Source organism: Carassius auratus, chromosome 24 (genome assembly GCF_003368295.1).
Source record: "Carassius auratus strain Wakin chromosome 24, ASM336829v1, whole genome shotgun sequence".
In the NCBI taxonomy this organism is placed as follows: Eukaryota; Metazoa; Chordata; class Actinopteri; order Cypriniformes; family Cyprinidae; genus Carassius; species Carassius auratus.
In genome coordinates this window covers 4,657,666-4,674,044 of record NC_039266.1, presented here as the reverse complement: position 1 = coordinate 4,674,044, position 16,379 = coordinate 4,657,666, and the positions used below count along the sequence as shown (strand labels likewise).

The following is a 16,379-nucleotide window of genomic DNA, read 5'->3' as shown; positions in this document are numbered from 1 at the left end:
ACTGGGATTTATTTTTTATTTTTTTTATGTATATGATATTTTAATGGAATTGCTTGAGTGCAATAATAATAATAATAATAACGATAATAAATGTGTTTTTCATTATGACAACAAGACAGTAAAATACAGTAAAATCTATGGAAGCACATTTCCACCACTGAATAAAAAATAAATTAGGTAATTGTGACTTTATATCTCAAAATATTTTTATATTTGCAATTGCATGTTTACACACAATTCTGACTTTTTTTTTTTGAACGTTAGAAAATTTGATTTTTTTCTTCACAATTCTATGGAAGCACATTTCCACCACTGAATAAAAAATAAATTAGGTAATTGTGACTTTATATCTCAAAATATTTTTATATTTGCAATTGCATGTTTACACACAATTCTGACTTTTTTTTTTTGAACGTTAGAAAATTTGATTTTTTTCTTCACAATTCTGAGTTTATATCTTGCAATTCTGATTTTTTTTTTTCTCAGAATTGTGAAATATAAAATTGCAATCCAATTCTGAGGGGGAAAAGCTGATATGTTTTCAGAGTTATCCTTCTTAATAACTCGCAATTATATGTTATAAAGTCAGAATTCACAATTCTGAGGGAAAAAAAGTCACAACGGCGACATATAAAAAAAAAAAATCTTTCAATTTTGACATTACAACTCACAGTTATGAGGTTATAGCTCAAAATGATGATAAAAAAGTGATTGAGGAAAAAAGTCAGAATTTGAGATGAAAAGTCACAATTACATTTGTAAAAAATTTATTAAATAACAAAATTTGTATTGTCAATGTTGTGCTGCTTAATATTTTTGTGGAAATCCTGATATGTTTTTATTTTTTTATTCTTTGAATAAAATGATTTATTTGAAGATTTGTATCATTATAAATGTCTTTTGAAAAAAAGAAAAAGAAAAAAGAAACAAATTATTGTGGTAATGTATTTAATTATAACAATATAAGTAATAATTACTTCACTGTTTGTGTTTTAAATACATTTCAGTATTTACCATTAAGTATCTGATTCTAATGCCTCAAAATACTCAGGAACCATCAATGACATAGCAACTGCAGCAATGTGAAAAAAAAAAAAAAAAAAGTGCATCTGTGCAGAAATGCCCTGACAACCGCCTACAAGTGGCTGGTGCCCCTAGTGGTGCACAAATGACACACTTCACCTTTAAGCAGTTGTTTCGTCTGCTGTGCGCTATTACCGTGACCTCTGGCTCCGTCAGCTCGCTCTGATGTTCCCGTCCCATCCTCAGATCTGCTAGTGACGCTGATGTAATGAGCCGCTAGAAAATAGCCGAGGATAAACATGTTTGTTTGCTCTGGATTTCAGTCCGTTTGACTGAGCCCCACTTAGCCAGCTTCATTTCCCCCTCTCTTCCTCATTTCACTGGCTGCACAGCTGTCTGGCTGTAATGGTGAACGACGGTGTCCTCGGCGAGTGTTGTGGCCATTCATCTTCATAGAGGAGAGAGAGACTTCATCTGCTCGACAGCACCGGCAGCCGCTGCCCTGGCCGTATTAAAATAGGTGTCAACAGAACAGCGTGTAATTGACTAATGCTGTTTCAATCTGATACCTGCTATCTGACTGACCACCCGGATGAGAGCACTGTGTTTCCTGGCCTCAGAGGGAGGGAAGTTGACCATTTGTAATTCCTATCATTTTTATTTTTATTTATTTTTATCAGTGTCATGTGTATTACATTTTATAATTTAAGAAATGTCATATTTTTTTTATCTGTAATATATTTCATTTTCTCATAGTTTTGCCATATCAATTCTATAACACTAACACACATACATTTCACAGTATGTAAGTTTCTTAAACTTTGAAACAATTACGATTCTGTGTGTAATTTTGAAAGCATTTCCTCTATACATTATTTTATTATGTTACACTGAATCAAAACTACGGAGCCCCACACATGACATGCAAGAAAAAAAAAAAAATTTTGCGCACGATTTACTAATTCGTTTCCTCAATTTACTAAAACGTGCACATGAGTACGATTGCGTTCCCTCGATTTACTATTGCATTTACTCAAAATCGAGGGAACGAATTAGTAAATTGTGCGCACAATTTATAAATCGAGTGAACGCTATAGTAATTCGTGTGTGCGTTTTAGTACATTGAGGGAATGAATTAGTAAATCGTGCACACGATTTAGCCTTATATTTTTTCCTGCGTGTCATGTGCGGGGCTCTGTACAAAACCCAATAGTAAATAGTATTGATAACATATGAAAATTCATTGGGTCCATAGTGTTTAGTTTAGTGCATTTCTTTTTTTTAACAAGGGAAAGTGTTTAATAACATAATACTATTGATACGATTTTTGATCGAGAAACGATCGAGAAATGGACATGCTTATATGCAACATTTATTGATTCATGTAGTATACTGTAGGTTCGAAAAAGAATAATGCCAAAGGATAGCAATTTCAGATCCATTCTTGATACTGATCCTTGTATCTGGAATCGGATCCAAGGCTGCCGAGTAAACTAAGTTTTATTGCACAGCCAGCCCGGTGAGTTCAGTCGAGTGTTAATACAGGAATCAAGGGAGCGAGTTCAGGAGAGGAGAGATGTCGAAAGAATCCTCTAGCGACACGAGGATGAGAAATGATGTCATCTCCCAGCATGAGGTCACATCACGTGCAGAAGAAGAGCTCTGCTGTAGCAGTGTTAGCAAGCTGAATAAATACAATCATGAGCTTCAGAAATACAACAAGACAGAGGTCGAATGTACACTTAAATCATCAAATCACCGAATCCTGTATGTTTCAGCTTTATCTAGATTTCATCAGATTTTCTATGTGTAATCAACCTGTTTTTTGTTTCTTATTTAGGAAGTGGATGTTCATGACAGAATGTGGTAGATAAACACTATTTACAATATTTGCTATATATTTGCACTAATTTTAAGCACATTTAGGCAATATCAAGAATATTTCAGAGATTTTCCCATAAAGTTTAGAAAAGACTTGTCTTGTCACTTATGAGTAAACCGTATTTTTCAGTCCAATTTGCATCATCACACACACACAAAAAATGTGAAATATTATTACAATTTAAAATAATTGGTTTTTATTGGAATATATATAAAAATTACAATTATTCCTTTAATGCTATCTATTCAAGATTTCAGAAATCTACTCAAGAAATATTACTTATTAATAATGTTAAAAAAAATAAAAAATTATATATATATATATATATATATATATATATATATATATATATATATATATATATATATATATATATATTACATTAAACTTAACATTAACATTTTCAAACTAATTTTGAAACTAAAGTTTGATTTAAATTGATCATTGTTTTTAGAATCACGTTTAACCAATTTGCACAAATACTGAGATTTTATCTATCTATCTATCTATCTATCTATCTATCTATCTATCTATCTATCTATCTATCTATCTATCTATCTATCTATCTATCTATCTATCTATCTATCTATCTATCTATCTATCTGTCTATCTATCTATCTATATTATTATTATTATTATTTATTTTTTTATTTATTTTTATGTATTTTTTTTATCACCCTTCAACTAAAGTACCAAGTGTGTAGAATCAGTTACATTTTTGTATGCCTGTGAAAGAGGATCTCTCATATTAGCTTTCATGTGAAATGTGTTATTGTGAGTGTCAGCTGCAGGTCTGGCTGTAAAAATAGCCTTATCTCCTCCATCCCCATGGGTGGCTTCCACCGCTGCAAACATCACAGCATACGCCATCCAGGGTTCTCATGTGGCCAGGTGTAATCATGACACATATCCAGCAAACCCTAGCCTTGGTCCTTGGACATTGTAATCACACTCAATACATGATGATGCCTTGTTGTATTTCTGGTATATCCTGATAAATTATGCCTAAACAAATAGTTTAACCAAAAATAATGATTTTCTGAAAATTAACTTGTTAAAAATTAACAAATTAACACCAATGGATCCTCTGCAGTAAATGGGTGCCATTAGAATGAGAGTCCAGACAGCTTATCAAAACAACACAATAATCCACAAGTAACTTTAAACCATCAGTGAATGTTTTGTGAAGTGAAAAGCTGTATGTATTTAATAAACTTATCTATCATTTAGGCATTTTATCTTCAAACCGTTGCTTCTGGCCAAAATATGAGCCCATAATCCATAATAATGCTTCCTCCAGTGAAATTCCCTGTTGTCCTCTAACATAAAATCCACCCACATACTGTATTTGTTTAGAACTGTTTTGGACCATTTTCATTTGTAAACAGTGCTTGATCTGTGCATATTTCTCTTTAAATTCAGATTAGATGACTTTTTCACTGGAGAAAGCAATTGTTAGAGGACTTATGTTTCAGCCAGATGGGATGGTTTAAACTGTGCAGATAATAAAGCATGTCTCGATGATGGATTTGTTTATTATAAACCTACAGCTTTTCAGTTTACTAGATGTTAATTTATGGACTGGAGTGGTGTGGATTACTTGTGGGTTAATATGATGTTTTTATTAGCTGTTTGCACTCGGCACCCATTCACTGCAGAGGATCTACTAGTGAGCAAGTGATGCAATGCTTAATTTCTCCAAAATCTGTTCAGTGAATAGATAAATTAATCTACATCTCGGATAGTCTGAGGTTGAGTGCATTTTTAGCAAATTTGTATTTTTGGATGAACTTTCAATTCCTTTAAGTAGGGGAAATGTCACATCGCGTTACAGTTCTGTTTGCAGTCTTTAATTATGTTGTGCATTTCTTCAGGGAAATCCTGATGTTACAATAAAAAATGTATCCTAAAACCTAAAATCAGTGTATGTGGTTAATGTTGTAACAGTTTAATATAGACATTTATGGATCACTCTTGAATCAAGTTTATTAAGCTTCATTAATAACTATGTATTTTTTTAATGGTTTATTTATTTATTATCTTGCTTGCTTATCTTGCTTGCTGTACAACACACTCAGTATATTATGCCTCATTTTAGTATTAATGAAATCTATGTGACATTTATGCTCTGACCTGATAATAATCCCAAACAATTAATAGTGTTTGTCAGTGAAATGCTCACAACCCAAATACAGGGTCATCCCAGCTGTGGCCTGATGTTGCAATTAAAGAAGACGAGCTATTCCTGCCTAATGATGTTTGTCAGACAGGCAGAGGATGTGTCTTTGTTAACGTGTAGCCTCCAGTCGTGTCTGTATGGCCTTTGGTGTAGCACTGCTTGCTTTAATTGGGTGCATAGAGAATGAATCTGACTATGATTTAACTGGGAAATGACTTGAAGATTTAAATACGTGTGGCTAGAAATACACTTTCTTTTTTAAGCACATCATCAGGTGACACCGAGGCAGAATTCATTAATCCAAAACACAAGAGTTGGTCTTCAAGGAATGTTCTTTTGTTCTCATCCGATAGTGTCGTTAAACAGTGCAGTTAAACAGATAGTATTAATATTCATGATCATCACAGACACAGACTATTTGTTTAAAGGGGTCATAACATTAATTAAAGTTATAATTGTTTTTTTGCATATAAAAGGTCATTGTAGTATAAATAAAAAAAGAGCATTAGTTAAACCAGTTGTCTGAAATGACTTGTTTTTCCACATTTCGTCCACAGTTTGGTTGTCATGCTGTGGTAGATATTTGCATGTGACCTCCACCGCAGCAACACATCAATGTCTACTTTACCTTTCTCATATCCGTAGTCCATCCAGTGGTGAGCCAGTGAGATGACAAGGAGAGATATCAATGATTCATCATTACAAATGTGTAACTACTAATAAATGTAAAAGCATTACACGTTTCAGTAGATATGACAGTAAAACCTTTATAAGGGAGGAAGGAGGCAGGAACTGGATTGAAATAAACATATTTTAAATCACAAATGAACCAAAACAAACACAACGAACTGCCGCACTGCACTGTTCCTTTAAAACAAAAAAAAAGTTTAAAAAGTGCTCTGCAGTTGCAAATTTAAACGATAACACTTTTTCATTAATTTGCAATTAACTTGAAGTTAAGCTCTTGAAATTATTGCACACAGTTTGCACTTTAGTAGCCTATATTCTTTTAAAGTATATAATTTCCACAATAAGTTCTAAAGGTATAGTGTACTTATTTTTTTTCCACAGGAAAACCTCAGATGAAGTGTGGAATATCTGTGTTGCAATAATAAATAATTACTGTTTCAAATAGGTTTCCAGAAAACTTTCCGCCTAATACTGTTTATAGACCCACCCCAAACTCATACTATTGGTCGATTCAGTTTGATGGTCACACTTTAGTTTGGGGACCAAGTCCCACTATATGAACTACGACTACAATATGCCTCAATAAACTACTAATTTGCTGCTTAATAGTAGTTAGTAAAGTAGTTGTTAAGTATAGGTAGGATTAAGGGATCTAAAATTGAATATGGCATTAATATGTTCTTTATAAATACTAATATGTAGCCGGCATGCATGCTAAAAAGCAACTAGTTAATACTAAGAACTGGTTCTTAAAATAAAGTGTTGCAAGTTTGAGAGATTGGGTTGATCAAGATATTTTGAACGCACCACAGAGACAGTGTTTACACTTTTCACGGGAATCAACCTGTAGATGGCTTACTTATACCTATTAAGCTGAAATAGGAGAAAACACTGAAAATCGACTCCTCGACTCCACAGAGACTTGATGAGCAGACAGAAACATGCTGCGCAGACTGGGGAAGCTGTAGGAAGACACCCAGAGCTCTGTTTCCTGTTGTGATGCACCTTTTGTTTATAATATCATCCTGGAAACTGCTAGACATCAACATATGGAGCAGATGGATTTGGTTGTTTTGATTCTCACCCTCAGCTGCTGTAGAGCCCACCCGAGGACTCGCATTAGCTCCAGAGCTGATCTGAGGCCAGATCTCAGGACACAACATCTCTCAGTACAGCCAGCGTTTGACCCCGCATGCTGGCCATCCCTTCTGTCCCGCTGCACGTGTCTGCCTTACTCTGTTCCTGAATCTGTCGGCTCGCAGAAGCAGGAGTGATGGGCTGCGTGCTGTGCGCTGCTGTTCTATGTTTAGAAGCACTTTCAAAGGCCCTCCTGCTGGTTTAGATCGTCACAAAAATAGATCCACACCACAGCGTTATTGTTTCTCTACTCCCTGGCCAATTTGAGGTAGAGCTGTTTGCTTATGCTGGCATATTCTCCAATTTCTGCCTGTGAGAGAGCATAAAAGTTGTCAAATAAACAATGCAAAGCTAATTAAAGCAACCTGCTATGGGGATATTAAATGAAGGGATAATTAATGAAAATCTGGTGCGATTGCTCTGTTAGTATGGTTCATTTAACATAAGGGTTGATACCTTGGTGCACACCAAAGAAGCAGCCTTTTAAGGGAATCTTGGTCCACTTCCAAACGAACTTTGTTGTGGATTCGACTGATATATGAATGCAACATAGAACAAAGACATCTAAATGAACCCAAACAGGATGTGACCAAAGAAGCAGCTTTTTAAGGGAATCTTGGTCCATTTCCAAACGAACTTCGGTGCAGTTTGACTGATAGATGAATGCATCTAAATTAGCCAAAAACATGATGTGATGTCCTGAAGCGTTTCTCCACCGTTGATGGAATTTTCCAGGAATATTTCACAGGTGTACAGTAGGAGGTGCTATAATGCACTTTCTTATTTTGAATGTCTGTTTTTTATTTTGGCATATTGCATTTTTTGCATGTGGCATATTCAGATATTCATACATCAAAATATTCTGAGGGCCATTAAACCTCTGTGAAAATTATCCAAATTTACCAGAATTGCAAGTGTAAATACACTGTAAGTCCTTTGTTCTTTTTTCTTTTTACATAGTTTGATGTTAGGGTTTTGTTCGGGTCTGTAAATGTAAATGTTATGTTCCATTGCTAATAACCAGTTAATATTTCCTTAGTCACATCATTGTATCAAACATTAGTCATGCTTGTTCTTTGTTCAGGAAATGTTAGCTACGTTAAGCAAGCTCAAACACTATAACATGCACAACTAGCAGCTTTCTGTTGGTTAAAGCTGCAGTAGGTAACTTTTGTAAAAATATATTTTCTACATATTTGTTAAACCTGTCATTATGTCCTGACAGTAGAATATGAGACAGATAATCTATGAAAAAATCAAGCTCCTCTGACTCCTCCCAGTGGTCCTATTTCCATTTGCAGAAATTAATCCGCTCCTGGTAAAAAACAACCAATCAGAGCTGCGGTCCGTAACTTTGTTTGTGTTCAAAATGTAGAAAAATTTATATAATAAGCGAGTACACAATGAATCCATTTTCCAAACCATGTTTTTAGCTTGTCCTGAATCACTAGGGTGCACCTATAATAAGTGTTTATATTCTGACTATTTTAGATTGCTTCGGGGGTACCGCAGTGGAGTAACCCAGTACCTTTGTGATTCTTCATAGACATAAACAGAGAGAAGTAGTTCTGGCTACAATGTTCTTCCGCAAGACGCAAGCAGTTCTGTTTATTAACCGTTAGAGCGTCAAAAGTTCCCTACCGCAGCTTTAATACAACAAATTTGAGAGACCCGTTTAAAGCTTAAGTGAAAGTCCAGATTGTGCAGATTCATAATGACTCTATTTCAACAATGAAAATTTCTGCAATTAACAGTAAATGTGGTAGCACCTTAAGTCACTTTGGACAAAAACATATGTGTAAGAGTAATTTTAGTCACGTTAGATATGTGAGACCATTCTTTTATTTCGTTAATTTGGACTGGATCGCACTGGTTCTGGCTATGTCTGGTCTAAGCACTATAAGTCCAGCACTATAAATCAACAAGTCCAGACCAATAGTGGAAGTTTGCATTGGTATAACTTGGTCAACCAACATTGCTCAATAAACTTTTAATATGCTTCTGGAGTAAGGATCATATACAGGTATGGAAGATAAAAGAGTGTCAGTCATCAGTGCAGTTGGAGTCCTATTATTGGTCGAGGTGTTTGCTGGGACACAGGCATGTGTACGCGGATGGACCTCCTGGCATGACAGTGTGACGCAGCCATTAAAAACCTCTAGCTCTGAGTGTGAGCAGTGTCACTGGGCCAATTAGCCTGTCACACAGACACACACACACACAAACTGACTGACAGCTGCCACAACTGTGCCTTTGACATTCACAAAAAGACTAAAAGAGGATGAGAGGAACAGGGAGAGCATGCAAGAAACTATTGGATGTCTGATGATCACTGTGATTTATGGCTGGAAAGTTAGATCGATTTAACCTCTGCAAGCTGTTGGTCACTGTTGTAAAGATATTTTGTGTACTCTATTAGTTTTGGCAAAGTTTGCCCATTTTAGATGACACAAATGAACATCAGTGACTGCGCGAGCCAGCGCGAGCGCAGCACTGATGAAGAGGCGGCCAAGGTGACGAAAGCGGGTGATGACGTAGCACAAAGTGCATGAGACGTGGTTTTAGAGGCTGAATTTAGCCTATTTGAACTTGTGCGCCATGTTTTAGAATGGTGTATTATGTGCAAGAATATGAAGAGCTGAGATGAGAGAGCAGCATTCGAAGACATCGAGTAGCGCATTTACATTGAAATACAATGGAAAAGTACAGCAGTGGACTTAAAACATGGGTTCTGAGTGAATGATCCTACTAAGCAAATACAGATGTCAGAGTTTTGAATAATACAAAATAGCATAGCCAACAAAATGGAAAATCTGACATCCAGGAAATAAATATGTTTTAGGCAGTGGTTTTACGACAAATATCACAACCACCGGAAATGCTTAACTGTGTCTTCTTTACAGTGAAACAAGCTTATTGTGACTGATTCCCTGACATCATACATTCACTGAACAACATGAACAGCAACAAACAATAACCATACAGCGAAACTAAACAACTAATTATGATCATCTAGCCCTCTATCAAACATTACAAAATTATTTCATCATACCTTTAGCTTTATCAGTAGTGCTGCATTCTTAGTTGAACCGCTTGTGTGGGAAGATTGTGTCAGATGTAACAATGAAAAATGTGACTGTGAAACGGACAGTCCTAAATAGTTACTATAGTGGCATCATATTAATGCTAGAAAGCCTATGCATTTGGCAGCTATTTTTTATTTTTATAAACCATTATATTTTATACGTTAAAATCTATTTTCACACTCATCTTGAGTGATGGGGCGGGATAGTCTGAGTGAGGGGGCAACTTATAATTTACGTTATTATTGCATACTGTTTTACAATGTACTACAATACTGAGTTGGAGATAATTGCCACATTTACAATAGCTAGTACAAATATCAGAAAATCCTGCTAATAATGTTAATAGAATCTATTGCTGTTTGCACTTTTGCATTTATTTGCTATTTACAGTTGCAAATAGTGCAAATAGCCACTACCCTTATATGCAAATTCTGTTTTACGTGAATATTTCAGCACAATTTTAGGACAAAGCTTTGTTTACAAAAGAAATATAAGATATGCAAATAGATGTTATATCGCAAATATAGAAACATTTCTGCTGAATTAGAGAGGTACACGAGTCCATAAATTTAAGATATATTTTGGGTTTGCATTGTATTATGCAATCTCGTCAAACCTATTTTCCTATTTTCTAAGTTTCTGCTTATTATACTTTTGTAATGCACGTTTGCACGCACACACACACACACACACACTAGTAATTTAATTTCAATTTATCTGGCAGTGAAATATTAAATATTTCAATAATTCTTTCTTTGTTTTTTTGTTTTCTTTCTTTCTTTCTTCTTTTTGAAAAAAAAAAGTTGCCTGTCACCTCCAGCATTTTTCATTATTTTCACAAAACTTTCATGGCCCCAAGAATATTTTGTTATATGAAAATCTGAACATGTAATATGTCAAAGAAAAGAACAAAGCTTCTGCTATTTTAATTGGAAAAATTGCATTTTTGGCAAAGACTATTTTCAGGTCAGATTCAGAACAATGATCAGAACACTTCCATCAGTTATCTTCCAAAGCTTCCACACTCTTATACCACTTTGTCGACATTTCATTCAATAACATTTGGCAGTTTTGATTTATATGCTGTTTGATGATGACATTATTTTACACATTCATCTGCTTACATATGCAATTGCTTTTTTCTGCTTTGTCTTTACCATAATTTGATCCAGACGTTCAGCGCCTTTTCAAAGATTTAAAATAGCATCTTCTTCTGTATAAAAAATTCCATCAATGGCGTGGAAATAGTTAATGTCTTAAAATTAGTCTTCGGCACTTTTGCAACAAGTGTCAGTTGCTTTGGAACATCAGGAGAAGACATTAAGATGCTCATGTCCCACAGCCCTCTGAATGCACGAAGCAGTGAATATTATAACATATTAAATGTCATAAACATATGACTAGTCAAATGAATGAATGATTACCAGTTCACTAGGAAAATCTATGGTCAAGGCAGCCCTAGTGGAAATGGAGCTCCTTTATCTAAACCTATCCCTAGTCTTAGTCAATCAAATGTTCTTTCAAATGTTTCTAACTTTCTCACTCTGATTAAAAGTGAACAGTGTGAAGGTGTGTAGAGCTACTGAATTCATCCTGAGTCTTCCCAGCAGCTTAGATCTGCCAGTGTCAGTGTCTGCGATGTGTCTGTCTGGATTTAATTAGGATAGAGTGTTCCCAGCTGAAGCTCTCACCTGCTCAATACCCACAGTCAGCTCGCATTCTATCAGAAGTACATGTCCCTTTCTCTCAGCGTGGGCCAGTGTCTGTTTCTCTCATTTCGGGCAAAAGCGGTTATCAGTTGTGATGTTCCTGAAGCTTTTATTGCAGGAATTGACTGAAGCTCAAGGGGTCAATTCCTGGAGTACACAATGAAACATACTGGGAGGGTTGCTGTCTCTTTGCTGGAAGTCAAGATATGCTTGATCTCGCTAGCTCACAATTTGATGGCTAAGTGGAGAATACAGTATATGTAAATTGAAAATATTTAGGACAGTCATAACCACAGTAACCCAATTAATGGCAAACCAGTGAACAGTTGTTAAGCTTTTGTTTGAATCTCACAATCTTGAATATTTGGTTGCATGGAGTTGATTAAAAATTGTATATTAAATGCATTATAAGGTTATTTATTTAAAATACCTTATAAAACCAAAATTGCATATTCACTATTCTCATAGGTTATTGTAAGCACATTTATATAGTAATTTGACACCTCTTCATTCTATGATGGATTATAAAGTATTTTACTTAAGTGTCATATAACCATGTTCTTAATATTTATGTAATACTATCATACTTGTATTTATGAAAAAGTGTAACAACTAAAAATATATATTTAAGGCATTATAAATACCTTTAAAAAAGAAAATATCATATTTTTTATGTAATTTTGTTTAGGGTCAGTAAGATTTTTTTATTTTTTCAAGTTATTTAAAATTAAATGTATCAAAAGTGACAGTGAAGACTGTTACATTATTACAAAAGTTCAATTTAAAGCTTTTTTTTTACTTTATATTTATCAATGAATTATTGGCAAAGGTCCTCAAAGAGGGACAAAAGTCACAGAAGGTCATTACTAGGGATGGCTGTTCACAGAGTGCTGTATCAAAGCATATTAAATGCAAAGTTGACTGGAAGGAAGAAACTGGGCAGGAAAAGGTGCACAAGCAACAGAGATGACTTCCCTCCCTTGAGAATACTGTCAAGCAAAAAAAAAAAAAAAAAAAATACTGTCAAGCAAAATGGATTCAAACACTTGGGAGAGCTTCACAAGAAGTGGACTAAAGCTGGAGTCAGTGCATCAAGAGTCACCACACTCATACGTCTTCAGGAAAAAGGCTACCAAGTCACTTCTGAAACAGAATCAACTTCAGAAGCATATGGAATCTATGAAATATCAGGAGAAAGATGAGAATGTAACGGTTCGCAGGTTTGTCTGTTCATGTCGTCTGAGAGGGTGCACATGGATCCCGACAAGGTTCAGGCAGTGGTGGATTGGGCAGCTCCAGCTAAAAAAGCCCTGCAGAGGTTTCTGGGTTTCTGTAATTTTTACAGGCGTTTTTTTTTGCAATTACAGCCAACTAGCCTCGCCTCTGACTGCCTTGACCTCCACCATGATGACCTTCAGGTGGTCTAGTGCAGCTGAGACTGCATTTACCAAACTCAAGCACTGCTTTGTTTCAGCCCCCATACTTGTCGTCCCTGATTTCTCTGATCAGTTTGTGGTGGAGATCGATGCGTCAGAGGTGGGGATAGGTACGGTTCTCTCCCATCGCACCTCCGTGGACGGCAAGGTACATCCGTGTGCTTATGTTTCTCACTGTTTGTCACCCGCCGAACGCAATTATGACATTGGTAATAGAGAATTGTTGGCAGTCATGTTAGCCTTGGAGGAGTGGCGTCATTGGTTGGAGGGCTTGAGGGTACCTTTCATTGTTTGGACCTACCACGAGAATCTTGAATACATCAGATCTGCTAAACGACTTAACTCTAGGCTGGCTCAGTGGGCACTTTTTTCGGTCGATTTGATTATTCCATTTCCTGCCATCCAGGTTCCAAGAATATCAAACCTTACGCATTGTCCCGTATTTTTGACCAATCAGAATGTCCGGTTTCTCCGAAGTCCATTGTTCCACAGAGATGTGTGGTTTCAATGCTAACTTGGGAGATCAAATCCGCACAGCCTTACATGGGGTAGTGCCTCTGCCCGGGTGCCCACCGGGTAGGTTATTCGTGCAAGAGAGTTTGTGGTCCAACAATATTCAGTGGGGTCATTGATCAGAGGTAATTTGTCCTCCAGAAGTAAATCTTACTATTTTTCTCATTAAGCAATGGTTCTGGTGGCAATCTATGTCTTGCGACACTCGTCGTTTTGTATTGGCTGCACTGCACCAGTTTTAAGACTTCTACTCGACCTCCGGCTAGGCTCCTTCAACTGTTGTCAGTTCCTTCGAGACCCTGGTCACACATTGCTCTAGATTTCGTTATAGGTCTCCCTGTATTCATGGACTCCCGACTGACGTGGTCTCTGACAGAGGTCCCCAGTTTATATCCAAATTTTGGAGGGAATTTTGTTGGTTGCTGGGAGCGAGTGTCAGTCTTACCTCTCGTTTCCACCCCCAGAATAATGGTCAGACGGAGAGGGCCAACCAAGAATTGGATTGAGGGTTGCGATGTTTGGCATCATAGAATCCGTTCTCTTGGAGTAAGCATATCTCTTGGGTTGAGTATGCTCATAAATCATTACCGGTGTGATCCACGGGCCTGTCTCATCATTTGAATGTAGTTCAGGGCCACCAATTATTCCCAGTCTGGAATCCGAAGTCGCAGTTCCCTCTGCTCACGAATTCATGCAGAGGTGCAGACACATCTGGAGAACAGCCAGAGAGACTCTCCTCCACGTTGGTTTGCGCACCAAGGCCCAGTCCGATCACCACCAGTCGAAGCCTCCCATCTACGTCATTGGTCAAAAAGTGTGGCTTTCATCTACCGATATTCCTCTCCGCTCCATTTGTAGAAATCTTTCTCACAAATTCAATATTCAAATATTTTGAGATACTGGATTTCTTGACTTTCATGAGCTGTAATAATCAGAATAAAAAAAAAAAAAAGGAAAAAAAAAAAAAACTTTTGAAATGTTTTAGTTTACATGTAATGAATTGAGCATATATGAAAGTTTTACTTTTCTAAATAAGTTACGAGCAAAATTAGCTTTTTCACAATATTAAAATTTTAAAGATGCAACTGAGAGAGAGAGAGAGAGAGAGAGATATGCACACACCTTACCTACCCAAAAATTTTGAACATTTGTGTATTTTAGTAAAGAATTAAGTAACTTATATTTTTCTATGAACACCCAATGCTGATTGGAGGTGCAAACAAAGCCAGAAATAAAATGATATTTTAAGCCAAATAACTCTCACTGTGCATCATCAACAAAAACTTCTCACTCCTGATAACCTCCTTCTGTTTACTGCATACTGAGTGTACTTAGGTCATTAAAACACTCTTTTATGCTACAGTGTACCAACAATATTTTACCGTTATTGCCAAAATATCCATTTCAAAACATGCTGCTGAAAATCACTTATATATATTATAATTTATATATTTATAATTTAGCTGTGAGCCCATAATGCTATTTGGCCATTCTCCTGTGGCTGTCTTAAAATACTGATCCTATAGAAGCATGGAAAACAGAAATAGAGCCCTCTTCTCTCTAAAGATGGATTTGTGTAAGTGTTCTACCATTCTGTGCTTCATTAAGGCTGATGTCGCTGCTGTTCTGCCCAAATATGAAGGCTTTGGCCCTTCATAGCTTGTTAAGTGTGTGCTGGAGTGGATCGGTATTGAGCTGGGGTCAACATGTCTGCTTTGGGCCCTGGACTGCAGTCCAAAACACTCAGCCCTGAAATACTGAGGATTATGATTACACACTACAGCTTTTGACCTATTGTTTCATGAAGGAAACCTCTAGATACTGAATTAATTTTCTTTTGAATTCAGCAAATGAGTCTGTCTTTAATTCAGATATTAATTATGTCTTGGCACACGCGAGGAGATCTGTGCCAAAACCCTCCTTGTTTGAATATTATATATCAGAGGACTTTTTAAATCAGTTCAGTCAAACTCACACCGCGCTTATATTAAACCTGCTGAACAGCTTGCAGCTCTAGATTCGGCAGCCAGGCTCCCCAGTGACTCTTTGCTATTAGTAGAAAGTTAGTCCTTTGTCTTTATTGACAGAGAAGAAGCTGTGTAGATCCTATAATTAAGCAATAAAGTACAAGCTGTATAGCTCTGAAATTTTCACTCTGTTCCAAAACCAATGAGCTGCCTTGCTGTGTACTGTTTGAAGAGGCAGCTACAGAAGCATATTAATTGAAAAATAACTCTGTAGCTATCTGAAATTGCATGCCACCAGTAGGTACTATATTTGGTTTGAAACTTACTTTGTTGAAAATGTATGCTGTAATATGAATATCGCTTGTAGGTACTTTTTATTACCGATAGCAATATTTTGTTTTTTACCATATTTTGTTTGAAACTTTTTTAACCATAAAAAAAGCATTTTCTAGTGTGAATATAGCAAGTATTATATTACTAGTGACAGAAATATTGCATATTGCTAGTATGCACTAGATTTGGTGTGGAACTTTGTAGCATGTACTACAGTATATTTAGTATAATATCTCATATTGCTAGTAGGTGCTATATTTGTTTTGAAACCTCATTTGCAACTTTTAAAAAATGACATTTCCAATTGTTGATTACTTTGTTTATTTCTGAAGAATATACTGAAAGCATCTTTAACACTTTTTTTTCATCACCAAATAAATATACATATACTGAAAGTGATTCAATGAATGATGTAGGATTTACA

General features: G+C 36.0%; 1 protein-coding gene across 2 annotated transcripts in view; it reads left to right on the top strand.

Annotated features, from left to right (window-relative positions):
• Nucleotides 1–16,379, top strand: part of LOC113042158 (probable G-protein coupled receptor 158) — a 112,777-nt gene that overhangs the window by 43,610 nt on the left and 52,788 nt on the right. The gene's annotated exons all lie outside the window — the stretch shown is intronic.